Below are 7281 nucleotides of genomic sequence, written 5' to 3' on the forward strand. Positions count from 1 at the left end.
AAAGATTATGACCCACTGAAGGCTCAGATTATGATCAGCATTTTTTTAGCAATTAAGTATTTTTAAATTAAGATATGTACATTGTATTTTTAGATATAAAATAATTGCACGCTTCATAGATTACAATATCTTGTAAACATAACTTTGGTATGCACTGCGAAACCAAAAAGTTAATGTGACCTGCTTTATTGCAGTATTCACTCTATTTTCTTTCTCAGTCTCTTTTTATCCTATCTCTGTTACCTTATCTTCTCTCCCCACTCTCCCACTCTCCCTCCCACCCCCCCTTCTAAGAGGTCCCCCTTACCCTCTCCCTGCACCCTCTCAATCCCAATCCCAAAGAAAATAATGAGTAGGGGAATTCACAAACAGTAAATATAACTCTGGCCTGGGTAGCTCAGTCAGTAGAGCACCAGACTTTTAATCTGAGGGTCCAGGGTTCATGCCCCTGTCTAGGCACTTCTGTTTTAAAAAGAAACCCCCCCAAAATATAACTCTGAATGTGAATGGGATGTTTATAGCAGCTCTCTTTGTGGTGGCAAAGAACTGGAAATTTCAGGGATCTCCATCATTTGGGGAATAGCTGAACAAGTTACGGTATATGGTTGTGATGGAATACTACTGTGCGATAAGAAATAATGAATTCAATGATCTTAGAAAGGCATGGAAAGACTTACATGAAATGGTGAAGAGCAAAGTGAGCAGAACCAAGAGAACATTGTATACAGTAACAACAATATTTTATTAAGAACAACTTTGAGTGACTTAGTCATTTTGACTATTATAAATAAACTAATTTTAAAAAAAGCCCATATAAAGAGACACTATCTACAACCAGAGGAAAAAATGATAAATAAAAGTATATATAAAAATTTTTACATATATATATGTATATACCTATTGTGAATAATAGTGGCCATCTTAGGGTGGGGCAAGTGGAAAGGGAAGGAAAAAAGGAAAAAAAAGAAAATTACATGATAACTTTGTTGTATATTTAGAATGAATAGCAAGATGTACATGGGGGATTTGCAGTTTCACATGTAATCATCTTTTTTTAATTGTACTGTGTTATAGAAATGCTTATTTTATTCCATAAATTAAAAGTTAAAAGAAAAAGAAAAATATTCACTTTATTGAGATGGTCTGGAACTAAACCCACATATCTCCAAGGTATGCCTATGTAGTTGCTTTATAGTAGTGGCATGAAGCTCTAATAGAAACAGGGGTCACTAATCCATACATAAGGATCCCTGCTGGCCATGTATTGACTTAATTTTAAAATAACACATCTGTTTTTGTTGTATTCTTATTTATTAAATATTTCTAAATTATATTTTATTCTAGTTCAGAGACACTGGGCCACATGCCATGGACCAAATGTTTGACTTTATAGCATCTCTGATGAAGGGATTAGTAAATTTGGGGCTTAAAAATATTGGCTACCATGAAGTTAGGGGATCTTCTATGCAATCTGTTTGTTCAGGCAAATCCTTTCCCACTCCCCTATACTTGTGAATAATTAGTCATAACCTCTAAATGAATCTAGGAGATACTAACAAAAGGGAGACAGTTGTAGTAAACTTTGTAATCCTGGATGAAGGCTGGCAGCCTAGAGTTTAAATATATAATGATTGGCAGCATAATGGTGGAATTATCTGCCTTTAATATTTCCATGTAACTCTGAACACCATCGTATCAGACCTAGACAAGTTTAAGGGTTTCAGGGAAGAACAATAAATCCAATTAAAAGATTGAATTGAATAGATAAAAACATTTACCTCCAATTCTTTGTGAGGAAGGAGATGACCATTTCTTTGTAAATATCTGAAGAATATAAACACAGAGAATCATAGGAATCATAGAATCTTTGAGTTTGAAGGGACCTAAAAAGTCATCTATCTGATCTACTACCACATGCTTCTCTTCTAAACCAATCTTGACAAGTGGTTATACAGATAAGAAGCAGTCAATCAGAAGTGTGGAAAGTTGCTGCTGAGACAGACACACAGACAATAGTGATCAATTGTTGGGGGACCTGTAAAACTCAAATAAAAGAATTCTAAAATCACAACATCTGATGCCCATAGTTTTATTCCATAAATTAGTCTTCCATAAAATTCCATAAAAATAGTCTTATGTGCCTCACTAGCCTGTGGAGTACCACAATAAATGCATGAAAGCATTATTTAGAGTTGACTATGCATCAAGCACTGAGCTCAGCACTAAGCTCAATTCAGCACTAAGAACACAAAAACAAAATTGAAGATAGTCCTCACCTTCAAGGAGGCTACATTCTAACAGGGCGACGGAGTGGGGCTATTTTGTTTCCCAAGGTTACACAGCTGGTGAATGAGGTTATCAGGACAGAGACTGATGCACCTTTTCCACTATAAGTGGCACTATTGATTCAGCTGTGGTTACAGAACCAGCAAACGGGCAGCAGGTTTTTGCTGGGTGGCAGGGGGGCTGGCAAGAAGATGGAACTGGATAGGAGCAAAGTGAAGCACAGCTGAAGCAGCTGGCCTAACAGTGTGGGCCACAGGTGTGGCACTCAGTGATCAGGACCTCTATGGCAAGAGTTTGGAAGTCGAGAAGATTAGGAGGTCCAGGACTAGTCTCTAAGTACTGGCAGCAAGATGGCTGGAGAGAAGGGGGTGACGAATAAAGTAATGACATGACCCTGAGTCGTTAGAAAAAGGTAAATTGTACTCAGTATGGTTTGTTTAAGAAACAAGGTGAGTAACATATTTTGGAAATATTTCCATAAGTATGGTTAGGATTTTTAAAGTATTTAAGTATATAAAGCCTTAGCCAGTTGGAAAGCTTGGTCATCCAAAAGCATTGAGAGCTCTGATTTCGCTCGCATTGGGTAGCATTGTAGAGAACTGATTTCCTTCTTACTCTTATTTCGGAGGTTGAGCTGGAGGGGGAGGGAAGAAAGAAAAGAAGACTTAAGTTCTCCCAGCTCTGTTGAAAAGATCCTCCCATGAATACTGCTGGAGTAGGAGCATAAGGCTAAGCATTTAGGGAAAAGTAACTCATAATGTTCTTTTGAAGTGTCAGTGTCCAACAAAATAGTGGCCTTCATCAAGAAAGATTTTAGAAATCAGAAAATTATGCTACTTTTGTACCAAATTGTGAACCATTCACATCGGTGATAGCTTTTATGGGTATTACCTCAAGAAAGATTTTATCGAACTTGTGGGTATTATCTCAAGAAAGATTTTATGGCACTTGAGAAGGTCTAGGGAATGACAGCTAAAAAGATGAAGAGGATGGAATGATGTACACATGAGGGAAGGCTAAACCATATCTATCTGGAAAGATACCATATCAATTAAATGAATAAGTATTGGGGCCTACTACAGTATATGCAATGCACTGTGTAGGCTGCTAGAAAGAGGGTTGATTTAAGAACTCATCTAAATGACTTAATATGCATTTATTAGGAGCTTAATGTGTGCTAGGTAATGGGTTTATGTCTAATGGGTGGACAGAGTGAATAAAGGCCTAACTCAGTAATGTAGAATTCCGTCCTGATCAAGGGGCAGGGCTAAGCACATGGGAGCCCAGAAGTGCCTTGTTGATTAATAGGCAAATGACTCAGCCAGAAACAGAAGAGTACCCTAAATTTAAACCACAGTCATCAATGATGTAAACAAATCCATATGGGGATAAAGCAATGGGCTTAGTAAAACCAGACCAGGCCTGGGGTGAGAGATCAGTTGCATCAGAAGATGCAATTCACTTGTTTCCTAGTCTTCCTTGGCTCATCACTTTTGATTCCAGAAAAATACCCAGCCACCTCCTCAGTCTATTTACACAGCACAGATATCAGCTCTGTCACCTAAACTGTATCTAGGAAGGGGCAGCATAGTTGGAAGCCCACCACTCTTCCCTTGGGATAGAAAATCTTAAGTGAAATCAATGGGGCACCTTTAGCCTGGATCTGATCACAGCTTAATGACCCCTTTACTCCAAATTCTGGAACAGTGTGTGTGTGTGTGTGTGTGTGTGTGTGTGTGTGAGAGAGAGAGAGAGAGAGACAGACAGACAGAGACAGAGACAGAGACAGAGATAGAGAGAGAGAATATGTGTGTATTCTGGAACATGAGTCACTTTTCTGACATGGCCGCTACAGTGGTGAGCATGAGACCAGCTCAATACTCTTAACCCGGAGGCGCATTGATGAGGCGGGAGACAGCAAGATGGCAGAAGCTCCATTTATTAAGTGCTAGTAGCTTTCTTTTATAGCCCTAGAAACACCTGATCAAAGCATGATCTCCACATGATAGCCAATCACCAAGTCTGCTGGACACCTGCAGCCCTTGTGTCAGGGGTATGAGTAGCATTTTTCTCCCGATGAGAGGAAAGCCGAGCCAACCGTGGGAGTTGCGTGTCAGCAAAGGGGAGGTCTTGTGAGACTTCCTTGTTTTTGCCATGCAACAGGTTGTGACCCTCAGCTTCTGCCAAGAGAAGCTAGAACTCCCATGGGAAAATTCTCCCAACACTTTTCTAGACTAACACAGATACCCATGAACACCCAAACTCATCATCATGACAACACAAAGGGAGAAATACCCAGGTCTCATTACAGGTGCACTGTTTTTCCAAGTGTCAACTAGTCTGTCCTATGCAATCATTCCATTCCCTTGCATAACATTTGATGTGAAATGCACTGGTTTCCCTTCCCATTAACTGGTTCCCCTAAATACTTTGGAAGAAGTTCTAGTGCTGTCAACTGTCACTTAATTCGGTATTTCCTTGAAGCTCAGTGTCCCTAGGATTATCCTGGACAATCCAAGCTATGAATAGTGATGCCTACACCCTCCTCCACCTCCACACCCTGGGTTGTCACCATTGGTGTCTATAATACTGATGCTTAGGCTTAAGGATGAGGAAACATGAATGCCACTATATACTTCCCAAGAGTGAAAAAATTCTCTCCAATTATTAACATTTCTTTGAAAAATTGAACAGGTACAAAAATTATTGCTTCAGCCAGTACACTGTAAGCATTCGGAAACCACCTCAGCCAGCACACATTTAATCTCTGTAAGAAGCTGAGAGACATGGCAGCCACCAGATGCTCAGACTTGGAAGGCGAGTCTATTTGCAAAACATTATGTAGAAGGAAGATGGAAAACAGTATTGCCTTACAAAACAGCAGAAAGCAATTGAGAAGTAAATGAGTCAGTGAAGAGCTTGGCATGAGATTCAATGAAGATAGATCACCCAGAGAGCTTTTACAGATGAAACTGAGAAGAGAAAGCATAGAACAAAAAAAAATGGAAGCAACCTGCCATTATTTTTGTGATAATCTGTTCTTAATGGCAAGAAAAGCAGAGCCATGATGTTTGGGCTGCATTATCTCAGAACTGATGTAAGGTAAAGGACCAATAGTATCTAAGAAAGTCTAGAAGAGTGGCTGGACCTGGCCAAATACATACATAGAAGAAACTGGGGCAGCTAGGTGGTGTAGTGGATAGAAAAAGGCCCTGGAGTCAGGAAGATCTGAGTTCAAGTCTAGCTTCAGACACTTGACATTTACTAGTTGTGTGACCCTGGGCAAGTCACTTAACCCCAATTGCCTTGCAAAAAAAGAAACCTGGAACTCAGAGCTAAATTTTCACGAGGAGAAGATGTGAGAATGAGAAAGATTATGAAGAGTGTTTTTATCAAAAAACAAACCCCCAAATATGTTAATAGGTAACAGATGAAAATATATTAAAGAAGATATTGATTGATCGACAAACTTGCTTACTTATCCATATATAATCTTTATGAGGGTGTTCAATGAACACAGACAGGATATCATTGATGAAAATACAAGAAATGCCAGATAATTTTCAATAGCAGCCTGTGCCTTTAAGGTCACATCACTGACAAACATAGAAGATATAAGATTCTTACTGTTTATTCCTTTTACAAAAACATTTGATTCCATAAAACAAAATACAATTTTGTAAGAAGTTTTACCGATATCTTTTGTTGTTTATAAGTCATTTCCCGATATACCTTTTCCTAACCTACACCATTGAGTCCTCTCTTGTAACAAAGAAAAACAGTTACTCAAACTCAAAGCCAACTCAACTCAACTCAAAGCTACCATATCTGACAGCATGGGCAACATTTCTCAAAGTCCCTGAACTCTATGCGGATGAAGGAAATGTATTTCATCACATGTTCTTTAGGACCAAGATAGGCCATTGCAATTAATTTGAGTCTGGCTGTCTTTGAGTTTTGTTTCCATTTATATTATTGTAGTCCTTATGCATGTAGCTCTCTAGGTTCTTTTCTTTGCTCTGCCATCAGTTCATACACATCCTCATGGGCTCCTCAGAGACTAGCGTGTTTCTGAATGCCCCATACTCACCATTTCTTGTGCCACAATAATTTCCATTAGGTTCACATACCACAATTTGTTCAGCCATTCCCCAGCTGATGAGTAACTTTTATTTCCAGTTATTAAGAGAAATTAGGATGCTTTGTATATCATCCCTACCTTTTGAAGTTGTTGTCAGAGATGTCCTGGAGCCAGCTTGAACTGACTCATGAAAGCTGGTTGTTAAATTTTCAGTGTGAGTATTTATACCTAGGAAACTGGCAAATGCTACAAATCAGGGCTTGTTTTGCCTTGACTTTAAAAAGTGATCTAGAGTCTAGAAAATATTAGTAATATAGATTAAACTTAAAAGTATATTCTGTATACTTTTATTTTGGAGGGGGAATCCTGGTTGTTAAACATTTACCCAGCACACCCTTGGTTGATATCTTTCAATAGCACATCACCTGGTGACACAAACAGAGACAAAATGTCGGTCTGGTTAAGCATGAGTTTGCCCAATGTAATTGACCTTAGGTTCTTTTTCGTTGTATTTTCTGTTGAAATATAGTATTCATTAAAGAGTTACCTGTGGTAACTATGTGACATACACAGAGCAACATCCTGGTAAAGGTCAGTTAAGTCATGGTCAACATCATTTACTTAGCCATTATGTGCAGGTTGAAAGTTTATCAGTTTCATGCCCTGCCTGACAGGTCTGGAGAATTGGAATGCTGAGGGCACACGATCTATGTGATGGGTATATTAATGAAAAGGAAAAATATTGAGTTAGAGTATTGTACTGTGCTAAAAAAAAATATTCATTTGTCAGCTACATGAATGTAGACTTCCAGTGAGTCAAATATTGGAACAATATGTTCAAGCCAGTACTTCATAACTCATTTTCTCATTGGCAATTTAAGGGTAAACATTCCTGAGCTTTAATTCATCCTATA

General features: G+C 38.6%; 1 non-coding gene across 1 annotated transcript; it reads left to right on the top strand.

Annotated features, from left to right (window-relative positions):
- Positions 1-386: 386 nt before the first annotated feature.
- Positions 387-459, top strand: TRNAK-UUU. The gene has a single exon. It is a non-coding gene; the product is annotated as a tRNA-Lys (tRNA).
- The last annotated feature ends 6822 nt before the right edge of the window (positions 460-7281 follow it).

Source organism: Vombatus ursinus, unplaced genomic scaffold, assembly GCF_900497805.2.
Source record: "Vombatus ursinus unplaced genomic scaffold, bare-nosed wombat genome assembly UNPS02014812.1, whole genome shotgun sequence".
NCBI lineage: Eukaryota > Metazoa > Chordata > Mammalia > Diprotodontia > Vombatidae > Vombatus > Vombatus ursinus.